The 13748-nt window shown below is 46.4% G+C and overlaps 2 non-coding genes across 2 annotated transcripts; both read right to left on the reverse strand.

Moving 5' to 3' along the window:
* Nucleotides 1-917: 917 nt before the first annotated feature.
* Nucleotides 918-1052, reverse strand: LOC142751352 (U8 small nucleolar RNA). Its single transcript, XR_012882899.1, has one exon. It is a non-coding gene; the product is annotated as a U8 small nucleolar RNA (small nucleolar RNA).
* Nucleotides 1053-5972: 4920 nt separating this feature from the next.
* LOC142751350 (U8 small nucleolar RNA) lies at nt 5973-6107 on the reverse strand. The gene has a single exon (XR_012882897.1). It is a non-coding gene; the product is annotated as a U8 small nucleolar RNA (small nucleolar RNA).
* Between the last annotated feature and the right edge of the window lie 7641 nt (nt 6108-13748).

Genomic DNA, 13748 nt, shown 5'->3' on the forward strand with positions numbered 1-13748 from the left:
GTATGTATGTGAAGCAGAGCGGAGTGTGCATGGGCGCCGCTTATACTTTCAAGCCGCTTATCAGCTGTTTTAAAGAATCAGCAGCGAGCACCCCCCCCCCCCCTTACACACACACACAAATCCCCCCAAACACGCAAAATCAGGTGTAATCAAGCGGTTTTTTATGTGGTTTTTGGCACATAAAATGTGCAAAAAAGACGTCAAAAATACACGCCGTGTGAACTTGTCAACTGAAAAGTCATTCACTTCACTTTCATCATTCTAAGGGTATGTTCACACGCAATGTTTTCAGCTGAAAAATCGGAAGCAGAATGCCTACAAGCATCTGCCAATTGGTTTCAATGGGAAATACGGTGTTCTATTCCGGAGCTGGTTTCCCTTTGTTTAGTAAGCGTGTGTCCTATAACTTCTGCCAGCTGCAGAATCACACTCAAAATGGCAGCCGGACACTGCTTAGCAATCTGAAGACACCTTTTCCTGGCTTGTAGAAGGGGGGTGAGATTCCCTCCCACATTTACGGCAGCTGTGAGTCAGGTTGCTTTGCCTTATTCACCTTGCTGTAATTCTAGGAAGTGCTCCCCCTGGTGGCCAACATAGGAAAACATGCAAAATTATTATTTACTTTCCACCATATGGAAGAAAAAAAAAAAGAACACAGCAAAAAATGTAAAAAACTATAATAGAAATAAATAAACTTTAAAAAAAAAAAGGTTTAATTCACGACACATTCCCTTTAACTCATTCATGAGAATTTACATAAAAGATATATTCACTCTAACTCACATAATCTATTCTTTATTACATTAATCTGATCGTCAGTGGATAGGGTCTCAGAATGCCACACACCCCAAGTTGTCAGTCAGTTGATAGGGTCTCAGAATGCCACACACCCCAAGTTGACAGTCAGTGGATCAAGTATCAGAATGCCACACACCCCGAGTTGTAAGTCAGGGCCGGGCAGGAGTTTTGTGTAATCAGACACTCAGCCTCCTCCATTCATCATGTCTGCTTCTCCCATAGGAGGAACAGGTAAGGATTGACCTCACTGACGATGCTGAGTGAACACTCCCGGCAGCGGCCACACGCCTCGCGCTGTTTACTGACATTAGAGGGAGGATGTAGTGACGGCGTGTGTATTATGTTATAACGCTAGTCCCGGTGTCACATGACTCATACCTCATAACTGTCTTTTCTCACACTTGGATAATAAAGATGTATGGAGAAATGCAATTGTAAAAATGTACGCATGAAATTGTAAAAAGTACCCATAGTGCACCGCGACTGTAATTTGCATATAGGGTTAGGCGCGTGTGGAGTCGCCATTTTAGGAAAGGGCATTCGGCTGTATTACTACAAAGCGAACCGTCGGCCATGTTAAAAGAGGGTATCCGTGCGTCCCTGCTAGTCCTACATGAGACACAAAAGTCTGATTAGCAGGAAAGTACCTGATTGTACTGCACCCGTGCCCTTTGAGCATTCATCTTGTAAATCTGCTGCCACTAGGTGGCACAATATTATTAAAGGGCTTTTCCAGAACCAATTAACTAATTTCTATTTCACTGCACATATAAAAATAATGTCATTTGTAATATACCCACGTTTTTTTTTCATTTTCTAACACCCGATTCCAGCACCGGTCACGTGATGTGTCTCCAGCAGCAAAACCTTTACTTCCGGCGCTATCCGTCCATAATCTTTGACTTCCGTTTTCCGGCCTGCTCAATGTACGGGAACGTCATTCCTGACGTCACTGCACACTGAGAGAGGCGGTGGAACGGATACTATTTGTCAGGCGTCTGAGCATGCATTGTTGCTCTCATAGCGTGTATGACAGGCCTTGCTCCCGGCGCATGGCATGCTGAGAGAAAAGCGATGCATGCTGGGAGCGGACCGGAAGCTGTCATAGGAGGCATGTAAACAGAGCGTGGAATGTAAAGACAGAACGTTTACAGGACGGAAAGAGACATAAAATTCCAAAAGGATATTTAGGTGAGTGTATTTAAAGATAAAAAAAAAGGTCCGACTATTAAGAAAGTTTTTTTTTAGATCTCGGAAAACCCCTTTAAATCGCCTTTAAAAAATACCTTTGTGCCCTCTAGTGACTTTCTCTTCATTATAGTCAATGGGAACAGTTGCCTTGGCGATCGCTGTGTAGCTGTCATGTGACAGACACGGGTGGCGTAATCGTTGCAGCCATTTTCTCATTTTGGCGGCTGCCACATCACAGACGCTTCTACATTGAGGGAGATTTAGAAACTGTTGCTAGGGATTTCCCCATAGCAACCAATCAGGTTCCAGCTCTCACATCTCAGAGGCCCATTGAAAAAATAAAAGCAGTGACCTGATTGGTTGTTATGCGGAAATCCTTTCATGATCGACTTGCGCCAGTTTCTATAAATCTCCGCCAATGTGTCGCACTGTACCAGTCCATAAGGGCAGGAGTACAGACTAAAGACATACGAAAAGTCAGACCGCGGCCTGAAGTGTTAGGCCTCATGCACACGACCGTAGCCATGTGCACGGCCATGATTTTCGGGTCGGCCGTCAGCGGAGTGTCACCCGGGTGCCGCCCACAAATCGCGGGCCGTGCACATGGCCACATCCATTATTTCCTATGAGTCTGGACCGCAGAAAACAGCCATAATAAGACATGTCCGTTCTTTCTGAGGTTCGAGCTCCTGGGCCATGCACGGACTGTGGAAAACACGGTCGTGTGCATGGGCCCATAGGAATGAATGGGGCCGCAATACTGCCGTGGATTTTCGGGGGAATTGCGGCCGCAAAAGCACGTTCGTGTGCATGGGGCCTTACACATAATAGAGAAATAACGACGTAGGGAGTTTTTGTTTTTTTCCCAAGAGCCATAACTTTTCTTGTTTTTCGCAGATGAGTTATTTATTCTGTTTTTTTTGTGAGACGGAAAAAGCAAAGATCAGCAATAATGGTGGGTTTTTTTTGTTTGTTTTTTTACGGCGTTCACTGTGCGGGTTACATAACGTGATAACATTATAGGAAGGGTCGTAACGTATGCGGCAATTCCAATTGTGTGATTTTTTTTGTTTACTTCTTTACTTTCTATTATTTAACAGTTTATTTAACTTTTTGGACTTTTTTGTTATTCCCGATAGGTCCTAATATGTGTGCTAAGGTGGCAGACCTATGAGCCATGGTTAACCCCACGACTGCAATAGTAACGCATGGGCACCCAGCGATCTCGTCATGGACCGATGGATGTAAACCTCTAAGATGCCGCGGTTAGCATTGACCTCTACATCTAAGGGTATGTTCACACGCACTGTTTTCAGACGTAGTTCGGGCATATTACGCCTGAAAAAACGCCCCTAATACGCCTACAAACATCTGCCCATTGCTTTCAATAGGAATTACGATGTTCTGCTCCCACGAGCCTTTATTTTACGCGTCGCTGTCAAAATATGGCGCGTAAAATTACGGCTCGTCAAAAGTAGTGCATGTCACTTCTTGGGACGTTTTTGGAGGCGTTTTTCATTGACTCCATTGAAAAACAGCTCCAAAAACAGCCAAAAAATACGCAGCGAAAAACACGAGTTGCTACAAAAACGTCTGATAATCAGGAGCTGTTTTCAGGCGAATAATATAATAATAATATAATAATAATATAATAATAGTAACATAATAATGTTTACAGCGCACTTGCGGGTTAAATAATGTGATGTTGTAACAGTTCAGACTTTTATGGACACGGCGATACCAGTTATGTTAATTTTTATTTATTCTTAAATCATTTCCTGTGCACGGTGCTAGGAGTGACTCACCATTCACAGCTCTGCTTGTAGCTTTCCCTGCTAACTCATGTGATATTTTCTCTGATTAGGGACGTTCACTTTCCCATTTTTTCTCCATCCGGCCCAGACCACTGTGACGATTTATTCCAGCCACGACTCGTATCTGCAGAATTTGACACAGACATGTTGGTTTCTCGCTTTTTCAGCACCCTCCTCACCTATACCCTATCCCAGTCCAAACAAACTCATAACCCACAGTGCCCCAGACAGTAATAATGATCCCTCAGTGCTCGACAAAATAAAAGTGCCCCCTCAGTAACCGTGCCCCCTGCAGATAGCACCACACACAGCCTGCCTTGTGAATAGCACCACACAGCCCCCTTGTAAATAGTGCCACAGCCCCCTTGTAAATAGTGCCACAGCCCCACTTGTAAATAGCGCCAAAGAGCTCCCCCTTGTAGATAGCGCCACACAGCTCCTTCTTGTAGATAGCGCCACACAGCTCTTCCTTGTAGATAGAGCCACACAGCTCCCCCGTGTAGATAACGCCACGCAGCTCCCCCTTGTAGATAGCGCCACACAGCTCCCCCTTGTAGATAGCGCCACACAGCTCCCCCTTGTAGATAGCGACACACAGCTCCCCATGTAAATAGTGCCACACAGCTCCCCCTTGTAAATAGCAACACACAGCTCCCCCTTGTAAGGAGCACCCCGGAGCCCCCCCTTGTAAAGAGTGCCACACACAGCCCCATTGTAAATAGCACCACAGTCCCCCTTGTAAATAGCGCCACACATCCCCACTTGTAAATAGCGCCAAAGAGCTCCCCCTTGTAGATAGCGCCAAAGAGCTCCCCCTTGTAGATAGCGCCACACAGCTCCCCCTTGTAGATAGCGCCACACAGCTCCCCATGTAGATAGCGCGACACAGCTCCCCCTTGTAGATCGCACCACACAGCTCCTCCTTGTAGATAGCGCCACACAGCTCCCCCTGTAGATAGCGCCACACAGCTCCCCCTTGTAGATAGCGCCACACAGCTCCCCTTGTAGATAGCGCCACACAGCTCCCCCTTGTAGATAGCGCAACACAGCTCCTCCTTGTAGATAGCGCCACACAGCCCCCCCATGTAGATTGCGCCACACAGCTCCCCCTTGTAGATAGCGCCACACAGCTCCCCCTTGTAGATAGCGCCACACAGCTCCCCCTGTAGATAGCACCACACAGCTCCCCCTGTAGATAGCACCACACAGCTCCCCCATGTAGATAGCGCCACACAGCTCCCCCTTGTAGATAGCGCCACACAGCTCCCCCTTGTAGATAGCGCCACACAGCTCCCCCTTGTAGATAGCGCCACACAGCTCCCCCTGTAGATAGCACCACACAGCTCCCCCTGTAGATAGCACCACACAGCTCCTCCTTGTAGATAGCGCCACACAGCTCCCCCTTGTAGATAGCACCACACAGCTCCCCCTTGTAGATAGCACCACACAGCTCCCCCTGTAGATAGCACCACACAGCTCCTCCTTGTAGATAGCGCCACACAGCTCCCCCTTGTAGATAGCGCCACACAGCTCCCCCTTGTAGATAGCACCACACAGCTCCCCCTTGTAGATAGCACCACACAGCTCCCCCTTGTAGATAGCGCCACACAGCTCCCCCTGTAGATAGCGCCACACAGCTCCCCCTTGAAGATAGCACCACACAGCTCCCCCTTGTAAATAGCGCCACATGGCTCCCCCTGTAGATAGCGCCACACAGCTCCTCCTTGTAGATAGCGCCACACAGCTCCCCCTGTAGATAGCGCCACACAGCTCCCCCTTGTCACTGGCGTTAGGTCAGATGACTGGCTTGGTCCACTCCCGGCACCAACCTCCCTTGCTTGCAGCCGGCCTGCATAATTTCAGATTCAGAGTCAAGCGGAATCTGACAATATTCCCATTCACTCTTCCTTTGCACTGCGCATGTACATTGTGGCGAATGCGCAGTGCAAAGTTCCGAGAAAATAAGGAAAAATCCTGGACGGTGCTATTTTCTGCCAGACTGTCCGTAAATTTACAGACGGTTGGCAAGCCTGCCCATGAGTATAGTCCTCCACCTCAATATCCTTCACTGTATGTCAGAAAAGATGTAATACCCCAAGACACCAAATAATAATCTCAACCTACTCAGCTAACCTTTGTCACATCAATACAATCATCAGTGGATCGAGTATCAGAATGCCACACACCCTGAGTTGTCAGTCAGGGGCGGGCAGGAGTTTTGTGTAATCAGACACTCAGCCTCCTCCATTCATCATGTCTGTTTCTCCCAGAGGAGGAACAGGTAAGGATTGACCTCACTGACGATGCTGAGTGAACGCTCCCGGCAGCGGCCACACGCCTCGCGCTGTTTACTGACATTAGAGGGAGGATGTAGTGACGGCGTGTGTATTATGTTATAACGATAAGCCCGGTGTCACATGACTCATACCTCATAACTGTCTCTTCTCACACTTGGATAATAAAGATGTATTGAAAAATGTAATTGTAAAAAGTACCCATAATGCACCGCGACTGTAATTTGCATATAGGATTGGGCGCTCGTGGAGTCGTCACTTTAGGAAAGGGCATTCGGCTGTATTATTACGACACTAAAGCGAACAGTCGGCCATGTTAAAAGAAGGTATCCGTGCGTCACTACTGTTCTGTCCATTGTAGAGAAGGGCATTATTCATGACGTTTTGCTACACTGCCGTACATGCGGCCATCTTATAAAAGGACATCGTGTTTTTTTAGTAGAGCTCTACAGCAGAAAAATTATTTAATCCGGCAATGGTTTATATGTCCTTTAATCCGGCAGGGGTTCAGACATCCTGCTAGTCCAACATGAGACACAAAAGTGTGATTAGCAGGAAAGTACCTGATTGTACTGCACCCGTGTCCTTTGAGCATTCATCCTGTAAATCTGCTGCCACTAGGTGGCGCCATATTATTAAAGCACCTTTAAAAAATACCTTGACGCCCTCTAGTGACTTTTTCTTCATTATAGTCAATGGGAACAGTTGCCTTGGCGATCGCTGTGTAGCTGTCATGTGACAGACACGGGTGGCGTAATCGTTGCAGCCATTTGCTCATTTTGGCGGCTGCCACGTCACAGACGCTTCTACATTGGGGGAGATTTAGAAACTGTTACTAGGGATTTCCCCATAGCAACCAATCAGGTTCCAGCTCTCACATCTCAGAGGCCCTTTGAAAAAATAAAAGCAGTGACCTGATTGGTTGTTATGCGGAAATCCTTTCATAATCGACTTGCGCCAGTTGCTATAAATCTCCGCCAATGCGCCGCACTGTACCAGTCCATAAGGGCAGGGGTACAAACTAAAGACATACGAAAAGTCAGACCGCGGCCTGAAGTGTAAGTGTATGTGCACACGACCTCTTTTCAGACGTAAGGAGGCGTTTTACGCCTTGAATTACGCCTGAAAAGACGGCTCCAATACGTCAGCAACCATTGCCCATTTCTTGCAATGGGTCTTACGATGTTCTGTGCAGACAAGCTATCATTTTACTCGTCGCTGTCAAAATACGGCGTGTAAAATTACGGCCGCATCAAAGAAGTGCAGGACACTTCTTGGTACGTTTTTGGAGCCGTTTTCTCATAGACTCTATTGAAAACAGCTCCAAAAATGGCCGCGAAAAACGTTGCAAAAAACGCGAGTTGCTCAAAAAACTTCTGAAAATCAGTATTTCCAGACGTATTTTGTTAATCGTGTGAACATACCCATAGGCCTCATGCACACGACCGTAGCCACGTGGCCGCATCCATTATTTCCTATGAGCCCGGATCGCAGAACACGGCCGTAATAAGACATGTCCGTTCTTTCTGCAGTCCCGGCTCCTGGGCCATGCACGGACTGTGGAAACCACGGTCGTGTGCATGGGCCCATAGGAATGAATGGGGCCGCAATTTTCCGTTGATTTTCGGGGGAATTGCGGCCGCAAAAGCCCGTTCGTGTGCATGGGGCCTTACACATACGTCAAATAATAATAGAGAAATATGGACGCAGGGAGTTTTTGTTTTTTTCATCAAATATCCCAATTTCCCAGCTACTACTTGAATTATGGCATTAGGTAAAACATAACTTTTAATATTTAACTTTAGAATTAGAGTGCCATGAAAGAACGGTAGACGTACTAGTGCTTTTTTAAATCTAACTTAGTCGCTGTTTAGCTTTTGCACCTTATCCTACGTAGGACAGAGGCTCTTTAGGCAGTCTGCAGCTGCCGTACATGCTAGCCACATTACGTCCATGAGATGTTAACACCTCTTACATCTCCAATGCCACGCTAACCGACTCTGCATATTTTTATCCTAATTCAATGTTGTACGTCTGCCGTTCTTTCATGGCACTCTAATTCTATAAAATCCCCCCCCCCCTCCCGACATGTTTCACTGCTAAGCAGCGTCTTCAGGGGATAATTCGGGGCTATTACCGGCGCGTGCAGAAAATGCTTCCTGTTATAGTAGGGGAAACACCCCTCGTGGGGTGCGTCATCCCCAGTCATAGCCAATAGGATTCACAGTGAGGGACGAGCCCTCATACTGTGTGATTGGCGTGTCGGATAGCCTATGTAGTGAGGCTGCCGTTCACCCAGTCACAAGCCGAATCCGGCGCATGCGCACTATGGTGAGAGCGGGTGATAGTGTTTTTTCCCCTTTCTTCTGAAGGTAGGGACGGCTGTCATTATGTGGTGTCTGCAAATACTGAGCAGAACGCCACACATGCAGATGCGTTACTTAGTGGCATAACGACAGGGTTTGCCACACTACATTTGGATGTAATCCTGATGTTCAATGTCTTGATGGGGAAGATAAGGCCAAATCGAAACGATAAGTTATAATCCAGATAGGATGGCATATATAAAAGGAAGCAAGAGAGTTATGATCTATGTTGTACTGAGGGGCTATTTGTAGCTCCTAAGGGTAGGACTGCAGTGACAGGTTGACTGTATATACAGGTAAGGTTTGTTGTATACAGTATATAAAAGATTGCATCACATAATAGTGTGTAGTATACATATAATTGTCAAGATTGGGAACTTGATATGATCCATGTTATTTGGATAGTTGGAATGGAAATTCATGAAGGATATTTATAAAAGATTTTATAGAAAGGCAGCGAAAGTGAAGCCCTCATTTAGACCAATGGGGCTGAGAGATCCTAACCTATGTATCCAGCGTGCTTCTTCTTGTAACAGTTTTTTGTCTAAATTGCCAGCTCTAGGGCCCAATTTGACTTGGGTGATGCCCCAAAATTTCAGGGCATTGGCATTTCCCTGGTGACAAGATCTAACATGTCTGGAGAGAGGGGTGTCTTCTTGTGTATTGATAGTACTCACATGTTTGGAGATTCTTCTCCTAAGCTGTTGAATTGTCTTGCCAATATATCGTTTTGGGCATGGGCATTTAGCGGCGTATATAACACCGCTTTTTTTTTTTAAATCTAACTTAGTCGCTGTTTAGCTTTTGCACCTTATCCTACGTAGGACAGAGGCTCTTTAGGCAGTCTGCAGCTGCCGAACATGCTAGCCACATTACGTCCATGAGATGTTAACACCTCTTACATCTCCAATGCCACGCTAACCGACTTATTTTTATCCTAATTCAATGTTGTACGTCTACCGTTCTTTCATGGCACTCTAATTCTAAAGTTAAATATTAAAAGATATGTTTTACCTAATGCCATAATTCAAGTAGTAGCTGGGAAATTGGGATATTTGTGCTAAAGCACACTGTATCTGTCTATTTGAATCACACATCCCTGCCAGCTACTAGGGTCTCCTCTACCTCAATTTGTTTTTTTCATCGTCGCATCCCAAGAGCCAGAACTTTTCTTATTTTTTGCGGATGAGTTATTTATTCTGTTTTTAAGCAAAGATTAGCAATAATGGCGTTTTTTTTTTTTTACGGCGTTCACTGTGCGGGTTACATAACGTGATAACATTATAGGAAGGGTCGTAACGTATGCGGCAATTCCAATTGTGTGATTTATTTTGTTTGTTTATTTCTTTACTTTCTATTATTTAACAGTTTAATGAACTTTTTGGGACTTTTATTTTTATTCCCGATAGGTCCTAATATGTGTGCTAAGGTGGCAGACCTATGAGCCATGGTTAACCCCACGACTGCAATAGCAACGCATGGGCACCCAGCGATCTCATCATGGACCGATGGATGTAAACCTCTATATCTAAGGGCTTATTCAGACGAACGTATAATAGGTCCGGGCTACGCGCGTGATTTTCACGCCCGTCGCACGGACCTATGTTAGTCTATGGGGCCGTGCAGACTGTCAGTGATTTTCACACAGCGTATGTCCGCTGCATAAAACTCACGACATGTCCTATATTTGCCAGTTTTTCGCGCATCACGCACCCATTGAAGTCAATGGGTGCCTGAAAACCGCGCACGGCACATGGACGCACTTCTATCTGCCGCGCGTGATGCGCGACAGTAGTCAAAACTATGAATGAAAACAGAAAAGCACCACGTGCTGTTCTGTTTACAAACATAAAAACAGAGCATCATAATGATGGCGGCTGCGCGACAATCACGCAGCCGCGCATCATACGCTGCTGACACACGGAGCTGTTATGGACCTTTTGCGCGCGCAAAACGCAGCGTTTTTTGTGCGCGCAAAACGCACACGCTCATGTGAACCCGGCCTAAGGGTATGTTCACACGCACTGTTTTCAGACGTAATTCGGGCGTTTTACGCCTCGAATTACGCCTGAAAAAACGCCCCTAATACGCCTACAAACATCTGCCCATTGCTTTCAATGGGAATTACGATGTTCTGTTCCCACGAGCCTTCATTTTACGCGTCGCTGTCAAAATACGTCTCATAAAATGACGGCTCGTCAAAAGAAGACTTCTTGGGACGTTTTTGGAGGCGTTTTGCATTGACTCCATTGACTCGTATTTTGAGACGTTTTTGACTCTGCGTGTGAACATACCCTTAAAGTTGTATTACATGGCATTGCATGTGATAATATATAGTACATCTGTGTCATTCTGTCACTGAAGCAGTGTTAGGGAATGTTCACACGCAGAGTCAAAAACGTCTCAAAATACAGAGCTGTTTTCAAGAGAAAACAGCTCCTGATTTTCAGACTTTTTTTGTACCACTCGCGATTTTCGCTGTGTTTATTGCGGCGTTTTTTATGGACGTTTTTGGAGCTTTTTTCTATGAAAAATGGCTCCAAAAACGTCCCAAGAAGTGTCCTGCACTTCTTTTTCGAGGCCGTTTTTTTTCGCGAAAAAAACGCCGCGAAAAACGCTCCGTCGGAACAGAATGCCGTTTTCCCATTGAAATCAATGGGCAGATGTTTGGAGGCGTTCTGCTTCCGATTTTTCGGCCGTTTTTTGGGTGTTTACGGCCCGAAAAACGGCCGAAAATAGGCCGTGTGAACATACCCTAATAATAGTAACATAATAGTAGTAATAGGAATAATAATGTAATAGTAATATAATAATGACACACAGGGAATATCCGGCGGACAACCCATACCAGTGATATCGTCTTACAGCGACCGTGACAAAGGCCGAGGTTCGGCCGAAACGTCTTTACCAAGTCGCTTTCCACCTCAACTTTACCATCTTTTGTTGCAATAAAACTTAAATTTGTTTGCATCTGGATCTTTTGCGTACCTCTGTGTGTGCTGGGGTTATATATTTCCAATATTGTGGAATTTGCTATGTCTCTAGCTATGCCATTGATTGATTTGCCTAAACCTGTCCCGGTAGTGGGTATCGACTCCACTCCTCCTGCTAATGGTTATTTTACACAGCATACCCCTGTTTTTGAACTCCTTGTTGGCTCCATGCATTTGGAGCAGTGCTCTGTACTGTTGATGCAGGGATTATCGTCCAATTTGGTTTTAGGCCTTCCCTGGTTGCAGTTGCATAATCCCACGTTTGACTGGAATTCTGGGGATCTTACCAAATGGGGTAATGAATGCTTGACGTCATGTTTTTCTGTTAATTCTATTTCTCCCCCTGAGGAGGTGAACACGCTACCCGAGTTTGTTCAGGACTTCGCTGATGGTTTCTCTAAAGAGGCCTCCGAAGTGTTACCTCCTCATAGAGAATACGATTGCGCTATCGATTTGGTTCCAGGAGCTAAGCTCCCTAAGGGTAGGATATTTAATCTCTCTTGTCCCGAACGTGAAGCCATGAGAGAGTATATCCAGGAATGCCTGGCCAAGGGTTACATTCGCCCCTCTACTTCTCCGGTAGGTGCTGGCTTCTTCTTCGTAGGGAAGAAGGATGGTGGTCTTAGGCCATGCATTGACTACCGTAACTTGAATAAGGTCACTGTAAGGAACCAGTATCCCCTTCCTTTGATTCCGGATCTCTTTAATCAGGTTCAGGGGGCCCAATGGTTCTCTAAGTTTGATCTACGGGGGGCGTATAACCTTATCCGCATCAAAGAGGGGGATGAGTGGAAGACTGCGTTTAACACGCCCGAAGGTCATTTTGAATACCTCGTCATGCCCTTTGGGTTGTGTAATGCTCCCGCGGTCTTCCAGAATTTCATAAATGAGATTTTAAGAGATTACCTGGGGGTATTTCTTGTAGTGTACCTTGATGACATACTTGTGTTTTCCAAGGACTGGTCCTCCCACATGGAGCATGTCAGGAAGGTGCTCCAGGTCCTTCGGGAAAACAAACTGTTTGCGAAGACCGAAAAATGTGTGTTTGGGGTGCAGGAGATACCATTTTTGGGTCAAATCCTCACTCCTCATGAATTCCGCATGGACCCCGCCAAAGTCCAGGCTGTGGCGGAATGGGTCCAACCTGCCTCCCTGAAGGCGTTACAGTGCTTCTTGGGGTTCGCTAATTATTACAGGAGATTTATTGCTAACTTCTCGGTCATCGCTAAGCCTCTTACGGATCTCACTCGCAAGGGTGCTGATCTCCTCCGCTGGCCTCCTGAGGCTGTCCAGGCTTTTGAGGTCCTTAAGAAGTGCTTTATCTCGGCCCCGGTGTTGGTTCAGCCCAACCAAATGGAGCCATTTATCGTGGAGGTTGACGCGTCCGAGGTGGGAGTGGGGGCTGTCTTGTCCCAGGGTACAAGGTCCCTCACCCATCTCCGTCCCTGTGCCTACTTTTCCAGGAAGTTTTTGCCCACTGAGAGTAACTATCATATTGGCAACCGCGAACTCTTAGCCATTAAATGGGCATTTGAAGAGTGGCGCCACTTCCTGGAGGGGGCTAGGCACCAGGTAACGGTCCTTACCGACCAAGAATCTGGTATTCCTAGAATCTGCCCGGAGGCTAAACCCGAGACAAGCTCGATGGGTGCTATTTTTTACCAGATTCAACTTTTTGGTTACCTATAGGGCTGGGTCTAAAAATATTAAGGCTGATGCACTGTCGCGTAGTTTCATGGCCAGCCCTCCTTTGGAGGAAGATCCTGCTTGTATTTTGCCTCCAGGTATAATAATTTCCTCTATTGATTCTGATTTAGTCTCTGAAATTGCTGGTGATCAAGGTCCAGCTCCTGGGAACCTTCCTGAGAACAAGCTGTTTGTTCCCCTGCAATTCCGGCTAAGGGTACTTACGGAAAATCATGACTCCGCACTATCTGGTCATCCAGGCATCCTGGGTACCAAGCACCTCATTACCAGAAACTATTGGTGGCCTGGGTTGCCTAAAGACGTTAAGGCCTACGTCGCCGCTTGCGAGGTTTGTGCTAGGTCCAAGACTCCCAGGTCCCGACCAGCGGGCTTACTACGTTCTTTGCCCATTCCCCAGAGACCTTGGACCCATATCTCCATGGATTTTATCACCGATTTGCCTCCATCTCAAGGCAAGTCGGTGGTGTGGGTTGTAGTAGCCGCTTCAGTAAGATGTGCCACTTTGTGCCCCTCAAAAAAACTACCCAATGCTAAGACGTTAGCTACCTTGTTTGTCAAACACATCCTGCGTCTCCATGGGGTCCC

The sequence above is a fragment of the Rhinoderma darwinii genome, chromosome 3 (assembly GCF_050947455.1).
Source record: "Rhinoderma darwinii isolate aRhiDar2 chromosome 3, aRhiDar2.hap1, whole genome shotgun sequence".
Taxonomy (NCBI): Eukaryota; Metazoa; Chordata; class Amphibia; order Anura; family Rhinodermatidae; genus Rhinoderma; species Rhinoderma darwinii.